Source organism: Equus asinus, chromosome 23 (genome assembly GCF_041296235.1).
Source record: "Equus asinus isolate D_3611 breed Donkey chromosome 23, EquAss-T2T_v2, whole genome shotgun sequence".
NCBI lineage: Eukaryota > Metazoa > Chordata > Mammalia > Perissodactyla > Equidae > Equus > Equus asinus.
The window spans coordinates 43,113,704-43,141,536 of NC_091812.1; the positions used below are offsets into that span (position 1 = coordinate 43,113,704).

General features: G+C 35.3%; 1 protein-coding gene across 25 annotated transcripts in view; it reads right to left on the reverse strand.

The window, feature by feature from the left end:
* PTPRD (protein tyrosine phosphatase receptor type D) overlaps positions 1-27,833 on the reverse strand; it is a 2,080,413-nt gene that overhangs the window by 1,331,014 nt on the left and 721,566 nt on the right. The window lies entirely within an intron of this gene.

Sequence of the window (27,833 nt, forward strand, 5' to 3'; positions counted from 1 at the left end):
CAGTAAAGTAAGAAGGCATTATGAGAAACTAGATGGCTCAAGGAAAGAAGGACCATTGTCTATAGATCATGAGTTCCGGGAATGAAGAAATCACTTGTTTGATCTTTGTAGCTCAGTCTAGCACATAGTAAATACTCAGTGAATGTATTTTGACTGATTGAGTGGTACTTCATTAATATTAGGTATTAAATTATACTTTGCCCAGTTCATGTGATGTCTAAAGGGCCATAGATATACCATTAAGATCATATTCACTGTTTAAATGTCAATAAATGTGGTCATCCACATTTCTAGCTATAATGATACATATACCAAACAATTTAAAGTTTGCAAATGAGTCACTCAAAAATTTAATGAACATTTCTTAAGACATGTGCAACACAAGCATTTATATCTCTAATGCAAGAAGATAAATGATTAGTAGAGCTTTTTGACAACTGCTCAAGCATAATCTCTTGGTTCTATACTAAGGGTTTAGAATGCATTTAAATAAGAAAGACTTATAAATGAAAGAGCCACTTGACTACTTCTTTTTCCGTTTGAGAAGGAACAAAGAATCACACATTATTTAAAAGTCATCTTCTATCACGAGTAAATATTAAGCACTTTCATCATCTAAGAACTCTGAATTTTAACGTTCTTTTTAGTGACAAATATAAATGGGAATTTTTTTTATTGGTGAGTTCCCAGAATACATTCATAGACAGGAAAATCCCTTCATACTTGTAAGTCTTCTCTCTGATGAAGTAAAGCTACCAGCTTAAAGCTAGCCCTCTTTTCTCTCTGCTGTGTCAAGTCTAAGCAAGCTAAAGAGGATAAAAAAAAACTCCAATACCAAAGAGGAAGAAAAATGTAAAACTCCAAAGGGATTTCCCTTTTGTTAAAGGCTGCCCTTCTATAACCTATTCGGAGTTTAAAAACCATGCTAATCTCACTGTGGCTCTTATTACATCACTTTGGTTGTCAATTTTAAATAATCTGCAGAAAGTTGAGTTTCGCAAAGTAAATAAAGGAAACATCCCTGTGGCCTTTGGAGAGTAAGTCAACAAATGCTCTGCTGGATTAAGAAAAGCAATTTCATTTGGGATTCTGAGGATCTAGTTCCATTTTACTGACCGATGGGTCAAAAATCATTCACGTTTATAAAGTTTACAATTCCACTTGTTAGCAGAATTTAACTTACTGGTTGTTAAAGATTAAACTCACTAAACAGTAAGAAATTAATTAACTGCCTCTCAAGAAATTGGCCGAACCATGGCATGACTTTTTTTTTTTTTTTTACTTTACTTTTTTTTTTTTTATTAATGTTATGATAGATTACAACCTTGTGAGATTTCAGTTGTACATTTCTGTTAGTCATGTTGTGGGTACACCACTTCCCCCTCTGTGCCCTCCCCCCACCTCCCTTTTCCCTGGTAACCACCGATCAGATCTCCTTCTCAATATACTAATTTCCACCTACGAGTGGAGTCATATAGAGTTCGTCTTTCTCTGACTGGCTTATTTCGCTTAACATAATACCCTCGAGGTCCATCCACGTTGTTGTGAATGGGCCAATTTTGTCTTTTTTTATGGCTGAGTAGTATTCCATTGTGTATATATACCACATCTTCTTTATCCAATCATCAGTTTCTGGGCATGTAGGCTGGTTCCACGTCTTGGCTATTGTAAATAATGCTGCGATGAACATAGGGGTGCAACGGACTCTTGAGATTTCTGATATCAGGTTCTTAGGATAGATACCCAGTAATGGGATGGCTGGGTCATAGGGTATTTCTATTTTTAACTTTTTGAGAAATCTCCATACTGTTTTCCATAGTGGCTGTACCAGTTTGCATTCCCACCAACAGTGTATGAGGGTTCCTTTTTCTCCACAACCTCTCCAACATTTGTCACTCTTGGTTTTGGATGTTTTCATGGCATGACTTCTTACAGGTTTCCCTATAAACCAGAAGAATGCTTCCTATGGCATTTCCATCAGAATACATTTTGGTACAAACCTCAGACACATAGTACCCACAATCAAAATAGTATAAATGATAAGAGTTAGAGAGTATAGTTCAGTTTACATGAGAATGGAGTCAGCCTGGGTAATTTTCAAAAGTATCAGGACATAGAACAACAAGTTGATGAATATTGAGGAAAAGAATGTCTGTTTCCTCCTTAGGATCTGGAGTCAACTCACTACTTCATATAAGGCAATAATTTGCTCCTCAGCCACATAACCCAAACTTAAGGTCTGGGTTCCAGCCATGTCTATTTATTTATACCTCTGCTCTGCAGCCTAGAGATTCATATGCTTAGGGACTTTGTGGGTAAGCCTAGTCATATAATAAATCACCTCACTAAATGACAAAGCCCAAGAGTTCAGGAATTGACTCTCTTGTTCAACTTTGCATCCCCAACATGTAGAACAGGGTCTAACTTATAGGTGGCTTTCAATACATATTTGTTGAATGAACACACCCATCATTTTTTCCTTGTATATTTTCTCAGGACCTCCAATACATGCTGCCAACTACATCGTACCCCCGAAAAGTCTCTAATTGAGCAAACATTTTCTTATTTTCATTCTCTATCTAGAGATATATGTCATATACAACATGTATATAATCTATATACTTAACATGATTCAAAAGAAATATATATGATATGTAATATAATAAGAAATACATATATTTCTTTTGCATCATGTATAATTTGGGCTACTTACAGGAGTACCAAATGCTATACTGATCTTATTTAATCATTATAAACATTGTCAGATGATCAAATATACTATTATTAAACCACACAGTGTTTCTTGGAAAACCAGCTCCATAAAGTACTTTAATGCAATCAAGCAAAACCTTTCTAAAACATACCTTGTTGGATATCCATTTCTGCTCAATTATTCTAAATTCCAGAAGCTATTATTAGGAAAATGTGTTGCCAGCCATGTAAGGATTATGCAAGTAGAAAAGATATGCCAAATCACTTGAAATGTTGAGAGAATGTTAAAGGAGCTATTTGGGGAAAATACTAATGTTGCTATTGCCCTGACATAACTGAGCTCTCTGATAAACAAGGCAAGTCAGTAAAATGTCCAGTGATCATTTTCATTGGCTATAAAAACCATCAAATTCTTATAAGAAACAAAATTTTTCATCATTCTCAATATAATAGCAGAACTGAAGAAATTGTATTTTTTCATTAGGTTGGCCCTTAATATCTGAAATTCAGAAATAATTATCTTTCTTTTTTTAAATAAATGGGACATTATCTCCAACAATAGTTAGCAATCATTTCTCCATATTTTTTCACTTCAGATACAGCACTAAAATTTTCACCCTTTGTAGTGAACCTCCAGAATAGATGAAACCTCCTGGACAGCAGGGTTAGCACTATTTTAATTAGGCACCTTACAAATAACTGGTGCTTTCTTAATTTCTAGGATCTCTGCCTAGTATGCAAATGGCAATTGTGGAGGAAAAATAGAATTTTTAACTTAAAAATGCAGTAATTATTATTATTATTATTATTATTATGGCTGTCAGAGAAGGGACTATTTCCCCCTCTTATTAATGCATGCTATTATTAAAGATGAAAACAGCAAATCAGAAAAAGAGGAACTTTTCTTTGTTGAGGAAGACTGGCCCTGAGCTAACATCTATGCCCATCTTCCCCTACTTTATACGTGAGACACCTGCCAAAGCATGGTCTGCAGCTGGGATCCGAACTGGTGAGCTCCGGGCCGCCAAAGCAGAATGTGTGAACTTAACTGCTGTGCCACCGGGCCAGCCCCAGAATTTATTATTTAAAGGGAGCTCATGAGTGTTCTGATGGTGGGCTTGAAGTATTTTAGTGGGATCTGAAAAAGAGCCTGAAAGTAGTTTCACAATAATTTAGAGAAGACAGGACATCTAGATTTTATTTAGTGTTACATCATCTCAGAAGAGGTTTTCAGGTACCTATCTTAAGTGAGTTCTTTTATCTGAGCAATGGAAATAGGACATGGATTCATATGAATGCTTGCTACCCTCCAATGTTCAAACTTACACCATCGGAAATATGGGGTATGAGTTACTTTCTTAAATTTGGCAAGGTTATCTGATGGCTGTTTTGGATCAGATTTTAAACTCAGGAGAACTGTTTTTCACTAGAATTAAGTACTATAATTATATTCAGTCCCACCCCTCTACATTCCTCTTTTACTCTGAGAGCTATTTTAGCTGAAAGAAGCGTCATCTCGGGACAGGAGAAGATAATTATGTATTTGTGCAATATTTCATAATATGGTAGGACACTGTACTGTGTCCCCCTTCTAAAGCCCACCTGTGGGAATATGGATCAACATCCCAAAAGCCATTGACGTATACATGAATGCATCTGAGACACAGGTAATTAACTGATTTATAAAAATGTTTTACAAAGGTAAATTTGATGTCTGCTAATATTGTAAATATACTAAGGTATTCTAAAATTCCTGGAGTATAAAAAGTTTCATATGGCTTTTAAATGACATTACAAATTTTTAATTGGAAAGGTACAGTTGCCTTCCCATGTCTCTATTTTGAGGAAGACTCTCAATTTTTATTCCAATCAGTGCTTGGGACAGTAGGTGTTCAATAAATATTTTAAAAATAAATATGTGTATGATTATAAATAAAATTGCATATGACTGAGGGGAAATTACATTAAGAAACAAATAAAAAGGCATAGAATCTAAACAAAACTTTGAAAGCATGAAGCTTTCTTTTTTGGCAACTATACACTTGGAAGAGACAAGTGGGGTGAATTTTTTATATATGAATTGTTTGATTACAATTTGGTGACTCAAAATAAAATTTTTAATCTTATGCTTCATTCTACCCACATTTTACATATGCATTTGAAATATTTACCGCACAGAAGAAATTCTTTGATAATTCTCATTATTTCATATTGCTGTCCTAAAGCTTAAATGATGATTGTGCATAGAGTGTGTTTCAGACTTAGTAATAGTAATGTCTTACATTTGTAAAATATTGTATACTTCATGTACTGTCATTATGTAATGTCTAAATTGACCTTTACAAAGACTTTGCAGTTAAGTATGAATATTCTCATTTTAATAAGGAACAATAAGTACCATAGTAGTTAGGAGCATAGACTCTGGAGCCAGGCTTACCTGGGTCTGAATCCTAATTCTGCCATTTACTCTGTGACCTTGAGGAAATGTCTCAACACCTTCAAGCCCCAGGTGAATGATGTAAACAAACTCACAATGTTCATTTAGGACTGGAAGAGATAATGCAAAAAGTGCTAAACCCAGTGCTCATCCCCCAGCAAGAGCACAATAATGATTACATTAGTAGTAATCACTGTTAATAAAGGATTGGACCGTTAGTTAAGTGACTTGCTGAGAAACAACAATGGCAGACCAGTGGCAGCATGGGTAGAGCAGCAAGGAACAGCTTAAGCTCAAAGCAGTCTGACTTGACAGACTTCCTTCTTAGACCACTACTCTGCCAGCTCATTTAAGTGGAAATCACATTAAATGTGAGAATTTGCTACCTGAAGGAACGCTTTCATATTGATTTTCACAAAATAAAAAAGTGTAATTTGAATATTTAAAACTCTTGTCATCTATTATAACTCAGGGTTTATACATATTGAGATTTCTTAAAGTACACTTTTATACATTCATTATTTGTGCTAGAAAAGCTGTTCATCAGGGAAAACAAGATGCTAACTTTTTCAACTTAAAAAGCAGTTTGGTTAAAATGCTGCCTAATTACTCTATTCACAAAGGCAGAATGACCTTTGCAATATGTGTTTATCAGCCTCTCGCTCATGAACATTAATGCTGCTCTTGAACTCAAAAAGGTACTCCTCTAATGAATGAAAAAGCTTAGGAGCACCATCATCAATGGACTTTTGTAAGGGAAAATAGAAAGAAGGAAAAGAATAAGACAAAATAGGACAGAAAGTGTACAAAAAACAAACCTTAAAATGAGCTAAGTTAGTATATTCACTCAAATAGTGGAATAATTTACCCAGAAGAAGCTCTTAAAGGGAACTGTGACCCTTACCCTAAAAATGTTCACAATGCAATGGCCGTTAGATAAACAGGATCACTGGGGAACAGACTAAAATGAGATGGGTTAAATTTACAGAGACAAATGATGGTAAGATGTGTTGATCTTTTGTGAAATGTTGTTGGAGTTACTAAAGTTTGGGGCAAGCAGGTAACAATCTGTCTCTCAGTGGTGTTGTGGCAGACATCCTAAATACACACTGACTTACCCAATATACATTCCCTATTCCCTGTCCTTTTCTTGCTAACACATCCCCCACCACCACCACCTTTTATTCAGAGAAGGACCGAAAATCCTCTGATTTCAAAGAACAGGTGGGCAGGAGATTCAGCTGTAGTTAAGCATGATGAGAAATCTGCTGGGAAGCTTGTGGGAAGATCTCAGAGAAAAGGCAAGAGGAGTGTGAGGAGACGAAGTCTCCTCTCTGACGTCCCCTCCTCCCCTGGCTGAATCAACACTGAAAAACAACCAGCTTTATTTTTCCTGAGAACGTGTAAACTCCTGTTTGTTTAATCCACTTTTAATCAGATTCTCTATTTCTGATGTTTGAAACTGTTCACAACTATTGCATACTGCATAACTGTTATGGATTAGAGGTGATGGAGAGTAAAGATTGATTGGAGAGGTGGATATGAAGCTAACTCTCATGTTCCAAATGTGACTGACCAAGAAGCCTGCCATTCCATTATCAGGAACAGGAAATCAGAAGGGAATATGGTGTCTCTGATGTTACATATATATTTGAGATTGTAATGGAATATTCAGAGAGTTGAAAATTATAAAATATACGCCAAGAGGCAGATAAACAATGGGGGTATTTATGTAGAATTCAACAGCAGATTTGAAATATAAAACCATGGAAGTGGAAGGAATAGAGAGGCAAAAGAAGGTCAATGGCCTTGACAATGTTCACCATTTGGAGGTTGAATGGAGAAGTCAGCTGAAGAGCTAGAAAAATAGATTTGACAATGGAATATGGCTGTCAGATTAGCAAGTGTAGTCACATCTGTGGAGATCAAATCATTAGCAGTCATTTGCAACAGAAGCACAATTCAATCTTTAAGAAAACGATGGGAAGAAATAGTGGTGCTAAGGATTGCTGGCCAAAGGATTTCTAGAGACCTTGGACACTGGATGGGAAGGTCATGCTGTCGCTTTTATCTAGAACATCCTCCTTTCCCTTTTACTTTCACTTCTACTTATCACCTCAGTTACTAATGGTTCCACTTATTCTTCAGCTATTAGTTCAGAAAGCTTACTCTTAATCAGTCCCTTTGCATTACAGGATTATACTTATCAACATTTATAGTACATTAGCATAAGTCTATTTGTCTGTCTACCCACTGGATATATGAGCTTCCTAATGGAACAGGCTAGTCTCGTTAACCTGGAGGGAATGACTTGAGAAACAATCTTGAGTGAGGGATCTTATAACTTTGTAATTGTCACCACCCCCCTTCCCAACTTGTCTGTCCTTTTTGAGCTAGAGTAGTTTACTAGACTGACATGAGAGGGAGCATGGGATTACACAGAAAGATCAGATTTTGAAGCAAAGCAAATCACTTTATAATCCAGGATGTTCCATTTATTAGGTTTTTGGCCTTAGGAAAGCTACGCAAGTATTTTAACCCCCTGATTACTCTTCTATTAAGACAGAAATAATACTAGCTCCCTCCTCTAGTCTCCAGGATTATAATAGAGCCTTAGAGCATATATATTTATATACACAGCTGCCCTATTGTTGGGACAGGATAAATGGTAGGTAAACTGTGGTCAGAATGGATAAGTAGGAGCTGTGGTGGTATACAATTATGCTTCTCTTACATATCCTATGTTGCTTATAAAATTTCTCCCTCTCAAGATAACACTTCTAACACTAAGACAATTTATTTCAAAGAGCAGTCTTTGTTACAGACGCATCATTACAGCTTATAAAAAGAATTAAATTATTTGTTTCCTTGGTCAGTCTGAAAGAAGCTGACAAATTTCATGTCTAATAATCCAGCGTGTTTTATGCTAAACAGATTTTCTGTCAAAAAATCTAAATCAATACATTTAAATTTAGGAAATTGGTTTTCATAAAACTTGTTAATGGGTATTGCCACATTAAAACAAACCAAATTCGTCTTTTATTGGAAACATCTTCATTCAAAACTACCACTTTACATAGTTAATAAATAGCCTCATGTTTACCGTACATGAGCTACCTAATGCATTGCAATTGCTAAAGTGCTTTGGTATGTTTATATAAATCTCACTATTTGAACAATATAATATAGTCCTGTTAACATATTTAAAGGAATATTTCCCTCAAAATGCCTTATTAGCTGGAAAAAGGGAAAGAAAAAGAAAAGACCTTTTGTACATTCTGAAGCAGCTTAAGATACTGCTCGAACTTTTCTAGAATGTCTCATCCCAAGATAGCACTTGTGGCTAAACCACCATCATTACTGAAATAGTTTGTAATGTGCGTAGATAGAGTAATAGCTAGTGAACTAGAAAAGAAGCTGCCACAATAAGAAGTGGATCTCTATTATCCTATGCATGAAATAATAATCACTGCTACCATAAGATTAGAAAAGTCACAAGATATTAATGATAATAATGAACAAAAAAGTTAAAGTTCGTTTTCTCTTAGTGGGACAATTAATGAGAATACGGATGCTTTAACTGCAGATTATTTGTTTATATGAGCAACTGCTGCATTAGAAGACCTGATCAGGAAGCTGTAAATAAGTAAACTACTTGCAGTCAAAAAAATTATCACTATCAAATTAAATGGGCTTCCCCAGGCAAGCTAACATTGCTTTTGCCTGAAGGCCAGCTCAAAAATGAATCATGAGGGAGAAAAGTCAAATAAATAAGATAGATTTTAAATTAATTCTGTGTAGACAAACTTGAAAAATAAACCTTAAAACTCATTTCTAAATTTTGCAACAACAATGATAGTTGACTGTAGGCCGGATTAAGTATTCCTCAACAACCTCCTATTTCTTGCTTTTTAGATTAACATAAACATGATTATGTAATATCAAATCAGCTAGTACACATGGCTATCCCATAGGTCAGATAAAAAGTGATTTTCAACATGAAAAGTGTGTATGAAAGCAATTTGATGATTTGTATGTATTCACTGAACCAGAAGTCAATTGTTTCACGCAACGTTGGCTAACTACTCAAAAAAATTGATTCAAGAATGTCTTTAGAAGCCAAATCTACGAGGTATATATATTTCCTCATCTTGCCAAGTATGAAAGGATATATTGTAAAAGTATATATTGAAAGTATATTGTTAAATGTAAATTAAATAAAATCAAAATTAACTAATTATTTACAATATTTTAGTCCACCAGTTATCCACAGAAAATAAAATTAATGGATTCAGGAATGAGTGGGCATTCTGTGAAGATTATTGGGAGGTTGGTGGGAAGCGTCCATATACAAGAGTGTCTTGAAAGCATATTGGTTGCTGTATCAGGGTCAAAAAGTCAAGGGTGCTACCTCAAGGTTAAATGAATTCAAAGTTAGCTACCTGTGTCTCAGGGAAACCAGGAAAGCTGTGCCTGCTGTTGTGGAGCTGGTTAACAAGATCACTGGGAAGAAGAACCTATCATCTTCAGGAATCCTATAGGCATTTTGGGTATGGAGCTAAAATTTTGATCTCCTCGAGGACTTTCTTCAATCTAATTATAGGCCCTGTCCTTGGGGTAAAGACTTAATGTGTTAAATTTAACTTTGGTTCTCTCACAACGTCCTATTGGCTTGTCTTGGACTCTGCTTGACTAACCTCCTCCTTAGCTGTTAATCTCATAGAGCTGCCATCTAAGTCTCACTCAGGTAGTGAATGACAAAGATTTAAAAAGAATATATGTTTTTAATGGAGACCCACATCGACAAAGTGTCATTTAGACCTAAAAAAATGGATCTTTAAATGATGGGATGTCCAGCCTTGTGGTAGATAGTGTATAGTGTTCTATATCCCCCAAGAAACATGGCATGACTGCCAACATGTAAAGTCAACCTTTGCTAAAGCTTGGGGAAAAAGAGTCAACCCTCTTATCAGGTGAGCATTTAAACCATGTGTTTCACCTGCTCATTAATCAAGCTTTTATGGTAGATCAGAGAACATGAGTCCTAGGAGCTCTAACGTCTTTCTTAAACACAGAGATTCTAGAAACATTATTTACCCAAATAAGTAATATGGATTTTATCAGAGTATATATATAATATATATACAGGAAGGCCTGTAGATAGGGAGAGAGGGAGGGAAGGAGAAAGACCATTTTACGAGACAACATCATAATTGTGATTGCCTTTAGAACAATAGCTACAAACATTATTATTCCAGAGATGGAAACAAATAGCTGTATCTTTTGGTTATTTGCTTGTAGTAACTGACAAAGATGTATTATTGTATACTCATTTAACTGCAAAGTGCTTCACCAACACTTACTACCTAAGTTTCTCATCACAATCCTGGGAGAGTGCCTGATGGGCAACACACAGTTGAATAATGCAGCTTCATAGTGATCAAATGAACTTTGAGGGGTTTTGGGAGGCTGGAGGCAGAGGTATTGGTAAGGGGCACCTGGACGCCGATTCTGCCTCTCCCTGCCCCTCCTGTCTTCTCCACAGTGTGAGAAGTATATTTACCGATGCTGATTTTGGCGGGAGAATCAGCATGAATAAGATCTCTGTAACTAGTTCTTTTTAAAGGCTTACAGAATATAAACCCCTCCAGAAGAGGGATGAAGTCCAGGAGAATGTAGACTGAGGTTCAAGAAGAATCGCACCCTGCAGATTTTCTATGATTCTAACCTTGAGTTAAGGACTTTGGCCTAATGATCACCAATTTCTAATGCATGTATAGATTGCTGTTATGTATGTTCTGTTAGTTTTAAAAATATTTTAACCAATTAAATACCAAATGTAATTTAACTTTATTGTGTGAAAGGTATGTATGGAGGTAAGGGTTGGGGGTCTACTTAGACACATGTGTATGTTTCCTTCTAGTCAGTTCACAGCCTACTTGAACCAGCACGTCCTTTGTATTTGGGATGCTTTTGGAACTTCTCTGAATACTCCTTAGAGAAGTAGCTATATAGAAATTTTCAGGTTGGGTATCCAGAATCAGAAAAGCTGAAGAAAAATATATATTACCCATATTCGTGACAGTTGTACACAGGCTATTCTTTCTGCTTATGTTTTCTTTTCAGGCATAAAAAATACTGATATTAGTAATCACATGGATTTTTAAGCATTTTACATCCATTATTAAATGTAACATTACCAACAATTCTCTGGAATAGATTTCTATTATTATTCTCATTTTATTGATGACTTTGAGAGGTAAATACATTGACCAACACCACATAGCTAGGAAGCAGTAAGGCAAGTTTTCACTCATCAATTCCAAAAATAAAGGATATGCATGTGCATGCCTGTGTACGTATGTGTGTGTATGTACTTTACTTATGATTACATACATCTTCAAATTGTGCGCTAATTCAAATCTGTCAGACTAGAGTCTCAAATCATTTCGCTCTTGCAATAGCAAATATTACCTACCTGTTTATTAGCCAAAAGGCAATCATGATGAAGCTATTATAACTCTAAATTTATCACATAAACTTCTTGAAAATGGGTATAAGTAAATGGAATTCAACTACAAATGTCCCATTATCCATTTCTCTATTCTTTTCCTCCTTTTTCTTGTTCAATTGTCTATTTTTATTTTGAAAAGGTATTTTAGCTCATTAAATATTTTTAAATTACAACTCAAATATATGTTCATGATAACACTTAAGATAATCCCAACACATGTAAACATACTATTTATCTTCTGTCTATTCCCAAATGTGCTATTAATACTTTCTTCACTCACTTACGGCTTAAATTTCTTTTTAATGAAACTATATAATATCAGATTAGAATTTGACCTAGCAGAGTATTTCCCAAATGCCATTTCCTTGAGAACTAATCATAATTTTTGTCATATCATGTAACTATCAGCCATATTATAATTCACCTGATATTTTAATTGGCTACTTTATTACATGTATGGAGCTTTATACTGCTGCTGTAATGAAAAACCAATGTAGCTTTTCATTGTTATGAGTTAACCATTAAAATAAATAGAGTAAAAACAAAGGTATATTATTAAATTTTAGCTATCTTTGCCTGTGAGCATGAGACCTATTTTCTCTTTGTTAAAAACAAAGCAATTGGAAATACTTGGGTTGTTAAAGATATACTAGTATAAAAATTAGTGTATATATATATATATATCTCCTGAAGAATCAGAAGAATTGAAAAAATTAAAAATGTAATACCGGGGGCCTGCCTGATGGTGCAGAGGTAAAGTTGACACGTTCCGCTTCGGTGGCCCGGGGTTTGCGGTTCGGATCCCAGGTGTGGACATGGCACAGCTTGGCAAGCCATGCTGTGGTAGGTGTCCCACATACAGAGTAGAGGAAGATGGGCATGGATGTTAGCTCAGGGCCAGCCTTCCTCAGCAAAAAGAGGATTGGCGGCAGAAGTTAGCTCAGGGCTAATCTTCCTCAAAAAAAAAAAAAAAAGGAAAAAAAAGTAATACCTTTCTCAGTATTTGATTTAATGACTGAGAAGATTTTGTGTTTCTCAAATGGAAGTGATGCTAATAATCATTTAAAATCTTGTCTGGTGAAGCAAGGCTCATCACAAAATACAAACTATCTTATACTGGCATTCAACACCTGGTACAAAAATGAAAGGCCCAGAATAAACTTTGAATTAAGACAAAGAGATGAAAGCGAGTTCTGGGACCAGATGATCTGTATTTGAATCCTTACTCTGGTACTTACTGGCTATGAGATCTTGTATAACTGCATTAATCAAAATGAGCCTCAGTTTCCTTATTTGTTAGCAGCCATTGATACTTAGGTCTTAAATCCATTAATGGATTTTTAGTTGCAAAATGTAATAGCATAATTCTATCATTTCTATTTTATTTATTTGCTGGGATAATTTTACAAGACATGTCCCCTATTCTATTTGATTACTCAGTAGTAGAGCCCACATAAGAAAGGCAGGATAAATGCTTGATCCTTTTATTTCATATACTAGTTTTCAAGATGATGATTTAATCCCTTTACATCCTTTGAAAGAAATCAATTAATTTTTAAAACATCATTTTGAACTCACAGATGTATATGTATTTAGTAGTTTTCAGTTCACTGCAATGGCTATATTTATCAATTGCCAATTAACCCAAGAGAGACCTCTTCAAGTTATTTTTTGAATCCTTTTGACATAACCCTAGAGTCTATCGCTTGCTTGCTACCTGATTTGAAAAGATATTCCAGGCTCATCTTGTCCTAAACCTGACATTTCTCTAAGAACCCTTGGTTTCCCTTAATGGAAAATGCTATTTCAATACCACTATCTGGGTGCTGTAGATGTTAATTGCTACTGAATCAGTCATTGCTTCTAGGTCTTTATAGTGGCAGAGCTAGGATACACACACACAAATACACTCATACACACACGCATGCATGTACACACATACTTAACCACATATAAATGTATTTTTCAAGAAAAAAATTTGTCATAAATTAATACTGATACTCCAATGCACATTCAGGACTACAGAGTTTTTACTAAATCTCTTCAATATTGCACCATTCTCCTCTTTTCCACAAAAATCCTGATTTTTGAGGATACACAGGATAAGAGAATGAAAATATCCCGTCATAATTGCTCATTTTCTTTATCCTGTTTACACAGAGGATAGTCTTAGAATAACAACACTAACACTACCACCACAAAGATGATTAACAAAATGTTTTCAGAATTTGAATATATACTCCCATAATCCCCTATTTTTACAGTTGTACTACACAGGCACACACATATATATACACACACATACACATATACATATGCATGTAATGTCTACACCAATATCATGTCTACTCCCATATCATCTATATCTATACTTATAGTCAGGGCATATAGTCACCACATACTATACTCTCTCTCTCCCTATTAATGGTTACTTAGCTTTAGTTCTATGAGTAACTATTCTTTAGATGCTCACCAACAATGTTTATATGTATCTCTAGTCACTTGGTCATCTGAAGCATAGTCTATAGAAAGTTCACAGGAAAACGTCAAGGAAACAATGGAGTTCTTCAATGCTGATTTTTTTATGCTCTTTATAGTTCGAAGTTGGTCTTTCTGACTATAACATCTTTGGCTCACATGGCTCTCATTTTCTGTCCTTGTGTATTGCAAACATGTTACCACATTTTCTTTTAGAATTTGGTTCCTGTTGTCTGATGATAACTTATTTTCTTCCCCTTATTAGTCATTTTTTTTTACATAGGTGTCCAAATGACATGTCGTGCCTTTTTCCTTAGAGTTCAGTATTTTACTAGAAAATTTCTTGTTTTTGGTAATTCCAGGTTGATATCCTTAGGTACATGAAATTATCTTCAACGTGTAGTTTCAAACATCAGGAGGGAGGTTTTCTTGATTATAGTTTTGAGTATTTTCTTTTCCCTTGGTTTTCTTCAGGAACTCCTATTATTTGTATGTAGGATGTTCTTCATATATCTTCAATATTTCTTAATTTATCTCAAATCTTTTTTTTACCTCTTTCATATATTTTCCAAAATGTGTCTCCCTTGTAACTTTCTTGTTCCTGTGCTTTACCTGTTAAGGATGTTTGTTCTCTTGTTCTTCCTAGGTTAGTCTTCACTTCTAAAATGATTCTTCTTTTATTTCCAATACTTTCCTGAACTCTGTCACTTCATTTCTGAGATTTTCTATTTCTGATTAATGTTCTTCTTTACTGGCTTTTGTAATTTTCCTAGTTTCAGGTAGATTATTTTGAAATAGTATGTGTTACAGTTTTGAATCATTTTGTGGGCATGTTTTTCTGGCAAGATTTTATTTTCTGTCATCGGATTCTTTTGAGGATTCAATGAGCTAATCCAGGGGCAGTGCCAGTCACAAAGTAATTTCTCATAATTAACAGATTTTTAGTTCTCCCAATAGTCAATTATTGGTTATAAAATGATGGAAAAGTATATGTACAGGTATTCTACTACTGAATACTTCTAGGATGCATACCGTCTTTAGCAGTGATATTCTATTACAAAACTGTAGACAAATGTGTAATTTACAAATACTTTTAAGAAGATCTTTTGCTAATTGACTGCTAATGAAAGTCTCATGAAATTAAGCATTTTTTTAAACATTTTATAGTTACCCTACCTCGAAGCAATCAATAAACTACTAAAAGTAGTGCTATTAACATGATCTAATTATTGATGACTAAAAATATTTAACTCTTAAAAAGGAGATAACCTGAAAATGTATTTGATATGTTCACTTCCATATATTTTAACAGTTTTCAAATGCAATATGATGTAATTGATAGTTTTTCCATAAAATGCAATGTTTACATAAAGTTATGAGAAAATATCATCTTGCATATTTATTATGTCTACTATTTTTAATATACCTAAAGCAAGTCAATAAAAAGTGTTTGAGTATTTTACTGTTGATGTGTTGTAATGTTTAAAGGGATGAGGTGTAGTAGGAAATAAAATTTTAAAAATATTTGTGTTCATCTACGACATTGCTCTTTATGTTTAGAAGGAACATAAAAGAATATTATATTCAAAAATTAGCAAAGATCAATTCAAATAGCAGTTGACATTTTCTGCACTGCATATGTCTATAAACTGGTAGCCTTTATTTACATAAGAATATCTCTAGTGATATTCATTTTCAGAATATTTACAGCTAACCTAAAAAAATCACAATCCTTTCATTTCTACTAATATGTAACTAACCTATGTTAAATATGACAAAGAAATAAAACAAGGCCATGTTTATCCAGTGGATATTAAACATTTACAATAAAGTCCATAATAAATGTACAAAACCACAAGTGCTGTGGAAGTCATCTTGCTCTGCTTTTAAAATTGTGTTTCATCTGGTTTAATGTGGCCAAGCGATGTTCCTAGAGAAAAACCTCTAAAATATTATTTGTAAACTATGTCTCAGAAACATATGATTTTTAATTTATGGAAGGCTATGTGGTGGTATGTCAGCTTACTTCTGACAATAAAAGAGCCGTCATATTTATGTGACATGTTTTTCTATATACATACTAACATTAAACCCACTATATTAAGTGAGGCGCTAAGATTTAGTGACTAAATATTTCAGTTGCATGTTACAGTTACATTTCTTTTTTCTTTCTAAACCTCAAGAAGTAAGCCTGGCATACTACAGACTTAGAAATTAATTTCAACTCTAGAAACCTACATTACTATAATTATTACTATCATCATTACCACTTTGAAGAGACTCATTGTTTTGAAAAGCTATTCTGTTATCAGCTACTTCTTAGTATTTTCATTGCATTTCTAAAAACTATGAGGTCTAAAAGAAAAGTAATAATTGATAGAATTCATATTCATTTATTTAATGAATATTGAGTGCCAACAATAACCTCTGTTCTTTTTGCATAGCTCTCTATTAAAATATGGCATTTGCTTATTAGTTCCATATGGGATGAACTAGGAACCTCCAACATGTAAACTTTAATCTATAATTCTTGGCATTATAATGTTAAAATAAAAATTCCTTTTACATTTTCATTTTAAAAACCCATATATACCTCCTTACTTAAAAGCTTTGAAAATATTTCTGTGGCTTTTGTGAATTCACAGGAAAAATAAAGTTTAAAAAATAAGTTTCATTACTACCAACAGGGACAATCTTTTATATGTAACTCTGACATATTGTTTTACATTTGTAAATTTCTTATTTATAATCTCATGCTACTTTTTGAACACCTGACTTTTTTTAAATTTCTTAGTCCACATCCAACTTTGAAAATGATGATACAGATCACTATCAACATAGAAAATGTGTCTGATATTTGTTAAGTTGGAGGGGTGGGGAAGCAGTTTATAAAAGATCACATGAAGCGTGACCTTGTTTTTAATAAACAATGTAGTACATTCATCTTATTTTTAAGGCTGCTAGCATTCTGATATCTTCTATATGGTAACAATTTCTTAACTTTCTGAATCTACTGGGAAGCAGAGTCCACTTCCATTTATGGAAGCCAAAGGGGACAGGGCTTCCCCTTCCTGTGTACTGGCAGCTAGAACATGAGCATGTTCAGGGGCTCCCTCATAATCTTTGAATGTTGAGAGACTGGTACAAATAAATCAGTACAGTACATTGAAAGTACAATTTTCAAAGTCTGGTATGGAAATGATGTAAAATCCAGTGGTGTGGTATCAGCAGCGCTGTCTTAAGCAGACTTTTGAGGCATGTCCCCATTACCAACTCTTTTGGTTGTAGCCTTGCTATCAAAATCTGTCCAATACTTTCCTTTTCTTCTCAACTTTTGTTGTAAACATTTTGTTTTATACTTTTGCTTGCAAGCAAAACTGCAGGACAGAAAATGCATTGTAGGTATTAGTCCCTCAAGAAAATGTAAGAACTCTGGGATTAGTTAGTTGACTGTATTAGGGCTGAAGACAGGGAAATTTGCTTTGGATTTTAAGAAGAAATCCTAAATTGCATGCATTTTAGCACCACAGGTGCAAGACTACTTTATTACAGTCTGTGGTCACCCATCGGACGCAAAGCTTCAAGGTGTGGCACTGATGCAGTCATTAAGACTATGAAAGTTAAGAAGAATTCAGTGACTTCACATTTGGGTAGCTGCTTTAAAGTGCACTGGATAGAATTAAGAAAGTGCTACACCCAAAGTTTCTAAATTCTCAGCTAAAGGAATAAACTGAAAGCCAGTGTCTCCCATCTCTTGTAGCCTCAGGCTGAGGTAGCCAAAATACAAAAACAAAATTTAGTTATATGACCGACAATTTCCAATGTCAGTTGAATTCAGAGGATGGCAACATCTTTGAGATGAGGGTGAGAGAACTGATCTGGAAAGAGAGATACTCCAGAAAGCGGAGTGAGGATACCCCAGTCATCTAAAGCTACTGAGCCTCTTTGCCTCACAAGTAACTTTTCACAACTTGTCTGATAGGGTTGTTCATCGCCAGGTTAAGAATATTACTTTTTCCTAAAGGAGTGAAGTCACAAAAAGCCAATATGCTTCCCACCCAACCACCCTCCACTGTTCTCTCTCTGTACTGTCAGATTCCAGCATGACCTGAAGGGCTGATTATGGGATGAAACATTTTGTTCATGGACAAAATGCAGAATTTTCCTAGGTCATATTCATAAGTAACCAGGGAATTAGTAGTAAATCATTGGTTTTTGATCTTCCTCCACCAAGGTAGGAGAGGGGCATATTTTTATAGCAAGCTAAATTTACAAACATGGATAAACTTGTCAGAGTTTCTATATCCATTATGCTAACCTGAACCTGTGGGTGATTGCAATAGTTCTCTTGACTGGTTTAGAAAAATGTGCACCTGACCATTACCTTCAAATGGTATCAAATGCCATTACAATGCCAGAAATTACTTAGTATGTTATACAGTAAGGAATCCAAAGCATTGAATAAATGGAAATGGTAGAAGTGCTTTTTTCGTTTAATATGTAACCCACCTAATCACTCCTAAAAATACTCTCCAGTGTGTGAAGGTCAGCCAAAATCTTGAGAAATGCACAGGTAAGCAGTACCAGTTTCATGATGTGTGCTATTTTGTAGACTAGGATGCAAGAGAAAGACACTCTGAACAGAGCCCCCTGATTTCAATGTGAATGGGTAGACCTTGGAGTAGTAGAGAAAAGAAATGACAATGAACCGTCAGAATCAAAGCAGACATGCTATCACAGTGAGAGAGAGAGTCAGCTAAGATGCAAATACTTATATCTGTATGGATATTTGAAAGTTAGAGCTAATTGTGTTCCTTAGAATCAAAATAAATATACAACTAATTAAAGTCCTACAAAGCAGGTATTTTTGGTGGCCTATTTAACAGTCATTCATTATATGTTATTTGTTAATAGAGTCTTAATTTTGTTCAGGTACACAACACTCATGAAAATTGATCCCTATGTCTTACTCAGGCATACATTCTGATATCTAAGTAAATTAGGGTTATCTCATTTATATTGTTAATGAGTGATTTAGTTAGGCCTGGAGGATTGTGATAAAATTAGGAAACATGAAGGGAAGACTTCTAGGGGCTGCCTGGAAAGGATTCTGCTTTTAAAAATAAACACAGGAAGAGATAGCCACTCTTATCACTGTACTATAACCTCTCCGGATAATGGCTGGAATTACAACCACCATCCTGTGATGATGAGATGACCAGCCTATAGACCAAGCTGACATGCTGAAGATAGAGAGCAAAAATATAAAAAAAAAAATCCTCAATGAGTTTTTGGAGGAATTGAATTGACCAATTGTAATGCCTCTTATCTCTGGATTCTTTCCTGTAGGAGAGAAAGAGAAAAGAAAGTCTTCACTGTTTTAGACAGTTTAACTGATACTGTTCTGTAGTTTCAAAAAACTAATCCCAGTTCTGGGGTACAGAGGCGTGTTTTATTGGGAGCCAAGATGATAGAGATTCATGGTTCCTCGCACAATCCCTTGATAAACACAGAACCTCTCCAATGAAGAGAAGGCGAGGCCATGCAAGAGAAACAGGGCCATGTAACGTGAATCACTCTTTCAGGCTCCCCTAAAGGACCTGCAGAGATTCATCATCATCTCCATGCTGGGAGAAAAGGAAAAACCCCAGATACGCCATGGATTATTGGAAAATGGCGCTGATGGAAACAATTTTTGAGGACAGAGAACACCATAAGTTCACCAATCAGTGTGAAGGCTTATAGGGGTCAGGCAATAAATGGAGTTTTGCTCCAAGTTTGCCTCATAATCAGCTCAGTGAAACTCCCAAACCCTGCTGTATTTATTCTATCAGTTCCCAAGTATGCATTTGGAAAAGATAATGGAGCAACCAACAGAGTCCTTTCACTAGCTCATCGATTTTGGAAGTAAGTGCTATTTTGGCAGGAGGAACCAACCGGAAGTCTCTGAGGTCATTTCTCCCTATCCAAACAATTAATAAAAATGAGTATTATTTCTCTGGGAAAAGCCCACAATTAGAGCAGCCATCCAGGACTTTAAAAACATAGAATGGTAATTCGTATTGCATCCTCATTTAATTTGCCGGCTTGGTCAGAGGAGAAATGGGCAGGTCTTGAAGAAAGATATTGGATTAGCATATGTTTAATTGATTAATAATTCCAATTGCAGTTAGAGTTCCACATATGGTTTCCTTCCATGAGCCAAAACTGTCACCTCTGGCACATAGTATATACATAGTAATCTAATAAATATTCTGTTTTTTTCCAGCCTAGAAAAGACCAGAATACGTTTTTACCTGATAGTAAGAGAGTCCAATTTTACCATGTTCTTTTATTGTTGTACTAACCTCTCAATGCTGTGTCACAATATAGTAGCCAGGGTCCTCATATAATCATTCCACAGGACATAAACTGGTGTATTACTTGATGACATCATATTGCTAGGACCAGCATAGCAAGGAGATGTTATCCTGGATATCTCAGTTTAATATACATATGTTAGTATAAAATACCAATGGCTGCCATTTCAATGAAGTTCCTGGGGATTCAATGATCTTGGCCCTGGTAGTGTAATACATTTCAAAGTGAAGGACATTTGTGCCCCTTGCCATTAGCTAAGAGGCACAGCACTTGAGCTTTTTTATATTTAGGATGCAATAAACAGCAAATTTTGTTACATTGCTCTGTCCCATTAGTCAGTTACCTGAAAGGATGCCATTTTGATAAGCCTCAGAACAAAAGAATCTAGTTTGTGAAGGTGTCAGTGCAAGAATCTCTGCTACTGAGCAGATACAATGGTGTACACGGTGTCCCTGGCACTTGGGATAGAGTATGCAGTAAGGAACAAGCCTCAAAATGAGGATCACATTGGAGACCACTGGGGTTTTGGAACAAATCCATGCCTTCTTCAGCTTGTAACTGGTCTCCTTTTGACAAACAGTTCTTGGCCTGCCCTATAATTTGATAAAGTCTAACTACCTAACTAGAGGACAGCAGGTGGCCCTGTAACCTTACTTAATTACCTATTATCTGATCTACTTTGCTCCAAAGTTCAGAGTGACCAATACAGGATTCCCTCATGACGCAGAAGTGGAATCAGCTGAAGCAACTATATATTAGCAAACTGTGCACACTTTCAGTGCCACCCTCTCGCCACATTGTAACGTCTTCAATATTCAATTTCTGAAGTCATGGAGAGTGGCCAATGACCAGTTAGTGAAGAGGAAAACACTGGAGTCAGTTTTGCAATAGGTGCTGAATGATATTCTAGCACTAGCTAGAAATTACTCCTCCAGTATTGTGCTCCATTCCCGTTATCCTTGAAAGACTGCAGGAGACTAATCCTTCTAGTATGAGGAAGTTTTAGTAGTGCATCTCATTGTCCACATCTTTCTGGAAAGTGTGATGGCCTGAACTAAAAATGCTACACTAATCCATGGATAGATGGTTTGGACAGATGTTTGGGGAAAAGGAAAAACAGCACTCAAGGATTAGTAACAAGGCAGTTTGGGTAAGAAGGCTATGAAAGGACCACCTGGAGTAGCCCCAGAATGAGGATATATATGTTCCATCTGAATGCTAATTTTAAAGATCATTTGAATGCTCATGGAATGGAGAAAACTCAATGATCAGGTAGACAAGATGATCTTGTCAGTGTATGTCAGTCATCTTCATTCTTTAATCCGTGTTGGGCCTACTGGATGGGCTCATTAACCACGTGGCCAGAGAAGCAGGAGTAGAGGCTATGCAGATCCTCAACTTGAACCTTCTCTCACCAAGGCTCACTGACTATTGTCACTGATGAATGTCAAATTTGCCAACAAAAGGTACCAACATTAAGAGCATATTCCACAGCAATAAATTAGTTACCAACAGCAGTGATCTGGGGCTCTTCCTGCCATTTAATAACAAGGGAAAAAAAGGGAAGGGTAGAATTTGTGGGGTGATTTAACCTATCAAAGGGAAGTAACATTGGTCCTATTCAAGGGTATAGATAGTAATATGGATTCTACGAGTTGTTCTTTCAGACAGTATAGAGTACCTGGGTTAACATCCTGGTTCCAATACTTAATAGCTGTGTGAATTCGGGCAAGTCCCATAAAGTTTGTGTAAACCTAATTTCCTCAACTGTAAAATAAAGGAAAAAATCGTATCTATGTCTCAGAGTTGTTATGAGGAATAAATGACCTGATATATGTAAGACACTTAGAACAGTAACTAATACATGGTAAGCACCATATGAGCAAATGTTAAATAAAATAGGAGACCATCATATCTAGAGGCAGAAAATTAATGGAAGAGTATGATAAGTGATTGTGAAACCTCTTTTAGGATTAAATATTTGAGCCACACCAGTTTCTAAAAACCCTCAACCATGTATGATGTTATCTGAAGATAAAGAAAACACAAATGGCTAGCGGGGGGAAAAATAAGCACCAACTATAACCTCATAACCAGTTGCAGAAAAGAGGTCTATAGTAGCTCAATCTGTAATCTTTTTTCTATGTTATTTGCATAAGATTAAATACTAACTTGTTTTTTCACTTTCCCTCCATGTTTACCTCATTTTCATATGTTAAGTGTGTGGATGAGGGTTGACTTTTCAATGTAGTCCACAGTTTGCAAGATAACAAGATGGATCACAATGGATGACAAAAGAATTGGACACCACCCAGAGATACTATACTTGATCCTGGATGAGTGATGAAAATTTGGGCTATTTCTCTTTGGGGGAAATAGTTTAATAAGAGATAGTTATAATATCTTCCTTAGGAGTGGTGTTAGGAGCAGTGAACGTAGCTGTTGTATAGCCAAAGTACTAGAACATAGTGGACATTAGTCAATACCCAACTTTTGAGTTCCCTTTCACTTTTGGAAGAATCTCCTGTTGTGTGAATCTTGGTGGGAAGTAGGTCGAATGCTCCATGTGAAAGGCAAAGAGGCCATATAGGCATATGTCTTAGCTTTACCAACCCTAGGCAACCAATCTCTGACTCAAATTTTTGAATTTTGATGGAGTAAATCAAAGACTTACTTTTCCAGGGAAATTAATCAAGGCAGATATAAAGATGTCAAAGATTCTGCAGTGTCAGTGACACGAGGAGAATGACTGTGATACCAGAGCAACATCCTAACCAGACTGGTGTCGCTTTGTCTGTGTACTCTACTACCTGTCATCGCTGCCTTATTTCAGCAGCCTGGATCTGCAGTTTTTCCAATATCCTTCCTTCTATTGCTGGTAATCAAGAAATCTATATGTATTTAGATATATATTGATATGTAGCTTTAAGCACATATGTATATCAACACAAGGAAAATATTTATATGTATTTCCAGAAATTCATGAAAGCTATATATCTGCATACTAATAGTGGTTAAACCAAGGTGACAGAATTTTGTGGTTGATCTATATATATTTTTTAATTTTCTGTATTTCATACTCTTTCAGTATATTATTTTTACATTCAGGGAAAAAAAGCCCAACAAAGTATATACAAATTATGTCAAACTTAAAAAATAGATTTTGTTTTTTCTTGGTTTTCAGAACTTTATCCTTCAGTGTACAAATTTAACTTCCTCAGAGAACATAAAACAGAAAGAGCTAGATATGTAATTATGATTCAGCTGATAATGGCATGCCTACTTCTGCATTATAAGCTCACTTTGTTGGAGAGGGGGGCAAAAAAATAAAATTATGAGTTTATAAGTATTGGGGAAAATATTGCGAATTGGAAAGATGAGGGGAAACACAGCAGAAGATAAAATTTTTTTTTCTTCCAATTTGGTTTTGTGAGAAATAAAAAGAGATAAATTTAAATTCAGCAGGTCAGGAAATTGCACTGTTCTCTGATAGGGAAGGACAATAAACTATGAGTGATGGCAAATGAAGGAGCACAGAACTAGAGGCGAATGCCATGACCTGAAAGGAAGTTTTTGTCGGGGAAACTCAAGCTACAACAAATTTAGAGAAGGCATCTCAGTACACTGGAAAGTACTTGTGTCTATTTTGTGTTTTTGTATGTTTTTGTTTTCCTTATTCAATTTGAGCTAAACTTATTTTAAAAGATTGCCTAGTATTTACCAGCAAACACATCCAATTATTTTGCATCTCAACCATACTGGGAGGAAGGTAGGAGTTGTAGGCCTGGTGGTTGTGGAGTGAACAGAAGTGAGTAAGATGTGTAATGTGTGTATATATACTTTGGAGGTTCTGAGAAGTGTTGAAGCACAAAGACCTACGAATCACTGAGCCCTGGGCTTGAATATTAGTTATTTCTCTTACTAGCTGTGAAACTTGTGCTAGTGACTTTATCTCTGCACTTTCAGTTCTGATGCCAAGATGAGCAAAATAGTTGTGTAACTCTATGAGTTGAGATTAGCAGTGAATGAGATAATTCGTGAAGATTATGCATCCCAGCTCCTGGCACAAAGTAGGTACTCAGTAAATTTTAGCTACTGGTTTTTTTTATGTATATCTAATGTTGACATTAGAATAGATCATGAACTCAATGATGGAATGGCCTTTAAAAAGTATTTGCCCAGGGGCCGGCCCCGTGGCTGAGTGGTTAAGTTCACGCTCTCCGCTGCGGTGGCCCAGGATTTCAGCGGTTCAGATCCTAGGCGCGGATGTGACACCGCTCATCAGGCCATGTTGAGGCAGTTTCCCACATGCCACAACTAGAATGACCCACAACTAAAATATACAACTACGTACTGAGGAGTTTTGGGGAGATAAAGCAGAAAAAAAAGAAAAAGAAAACTGGTAACAGTTGTTAGCTCAAGTGCCAATCTTTAAAAAAAAAAAATTATTTGCCCACTACTGGGTATTTACCCAAAGAACTTGAAATCAACAATCCAAAGTAATATATGCACCCCGGTGTTCATCGCAGCACTATTCACAATAGCCAAGACATGGAAACAATCCAAGTGCCCATCCACTGATTATTGGATAAAGAAGATGTGGTGTATATATACAATGGAATACTACTCAGCCAGAAATAAAGACAAAATCATCCCATTTGCAACAACGTGGATGGACCTGGACGGAATTATAGTAAGCAAAATAAGCCAGACTGAGAAAGACAAACACCAGATGATTTCACTTACATGTGGACTATAAACAAAGACATGGACAAAGAAAAGAGTTCAGTAGTTACCAGGGAAAGGGGGGTGGGGGGTGGGCACAGGGGGGTGAAGGCGAGCACTTATGTGGTGACAGACAAGAAATAATGTCCAACTGAAATTTCACAATGATGTAAACTGTTATGAATCTCAATTTAAAAAAATGTTAAAAAAAAAAAAAAAAAGAGTATTTGTTCCATGCCCCCAACCCTACCTATAAATGAAGAAGCTGGAACAGGCAGCCAGGAAGTATTCACTTAAGGTCACACAGAGTTTTAGTGGAAAAAACTAAGAAAAGAATCTAATTTTCCTGAGACTTAACTGAGTCTTTACATGCAATATCTCATAGCTTCTCGGATCCACATTTAAGTACATACTCAACACATATTTGCCAAAAGGACACACATGTACCTTAGATTAACTGCTGACATAAATATTTTGACTACATTTGTAAGATTTAAAGAGAAATATGTTGCATTTAAAGAGAAATATGTTGCATTTTTCTTTTAACATTTGTTAGTATCTTAAATATGTTGGCAAATACATGTAAGTACTCATGTTAAAAACATGTCATTTTTTATATTTGTTTGGATAAGGAGTTGAGATGAATATTTAATATGTTTACGAAAGACTATACATTTTTAATATTAGAAAAATTTTTGCTTAGTTTTCCTCTAAAATAGTTAAGGGAAGATATTATCTTTAGATGCATATATACATATTTATATACTCGTGTATATTTCATATCATGAATGAAAATAAACCAGAATATTGAGAGAATTTGTGCTTAAAAACTTTTTGAGTTAGAAGGCTTTTATAAAATCTCTATTTCTTTTGAACCAACACACCTATGTTTGTCTGCTTAGAGTAATTTTAAATGGCAATAACTCCAAATGCAAAGACAGTCTAAAATCAAGTGAAATAGAGTACTTTTTCTTTGTATGGAAACAAAGAAGCAAAAATCTAGTAGGGTACCCTGCAGAAATACCAAAGGATTATTCATTTCATTTCATTTCATCCTTTCTAAGTCAAAAGGGTAATTAAATCCATGTTGAGATTGACAGCCCTTATTCAAAGCTGATAGCTCAAGTAAGTTTAAAGAGAGGGAAGGAAGGAGATGACAGGGGTGGGGCAGAGTGGGGTTTAGGAGCAAAAAAGTGAGAGTAGGCATCAGTATTAATTCTAAAAGTAGTATTGTGGTTATAATCTGATACTCTTATTGTGAAGGAAACCGTCTTTTTAAGTAACATACCAACTAAAGCCTAAATAACTATTTAAAATGTATGTGTGTGTGTGTGTTCTTTTTCAGATCATTGCTTTACCAGCTGTATCTAGGGCAGTGCTCTTCAGTGGCGTGCTTCACACACCAGTTGGTGAGTAGGACAATCCACATGATGTGAAATAAAATTGACTTTCTACTTATTTTATTTAATCTTTATTAAATATTTTTGTGCATGTTTCATACCAAACAAAATATATTAAAACAGTAGTACTTATAATTCCTGTAAATAAGTAAAATCAAATGTCAGGGGTATGCACATGAAACTGCTTAAATGACAGTGTATGTGCTCAAAATTATTGAGAGATTACTAGTCTAAACTGTCAAGCAGGGGTTAGCAAACTTCAGCCAGTGGGCCAAATGTTGTCTAACACCTGTTTTTTTTAAATAAAGTTTTATTGGAACACAGCCATGTCTGCCTATTGTCTATGAATGCTTTTGCACTATAATGGAAGGTTAAGTCGTTATAACAGAAATCTTATGGCTTACAAAGCCTAAACTTTTCTCTTCTGGTCATTTACAAAAAGACATTGAACATTCTTTAGAGAAAAAAAGACAAGAATTCAGGTCAAAGCTGTTTGTGGACAAGGACAGAATCTTAAGCTCTCTTAAGGACATGGTTCCATAATTTATAAATAGTTGTTACACCTTGCAATTTTCTCAGTTAACAGAAAAAAGGTGCCAGTGTATCACCGTTTCTTGGTTGTTTTTTTTTAAACCATAAATGTTAAGTATACTTTATATCTGTTTCCTCAAATTAGGCCTTTTCCCCATTGCCAGAGGTGGTGGATGACCTTGGCAAAATTACTTACACTTTCTAAGCCTTAGTTTACTTACATAAAAAAATTGAAGTAAGGACTGTTATATCATATATGGTTCTGTTAGTGTTATGCCTGCATGTGCTCCATGTTTGGCAAATAAGCCCTAAGTAAATAATAATTGCTTCTCTTCCCACATGTTTTGACAGGATATTTCTCATGTAGGTTTGAATCTATAAAGTAACAGCAATACATAAGTATTTATTAATCTTTGGATATATACATTTAAGTGTGTGTGCTTATACAAATTGTATATTCAAAAAATCAATATAAATAAAGACAAGATATAAATTACTGATAAAATGACATTAAAATGAAAGCAGAAATATAAACAAAGGTATAGAAAAACTGTAGCTGATGTTTGGTTGGTATTAATTGATTTTGATGGAATTTAGCCAGGCTTCTGGCCAATGGTCCCACTGTCAGACCATGACAACCAGGTTCAGGCTACGGGCTTAAGACCAAAGTTGGGAA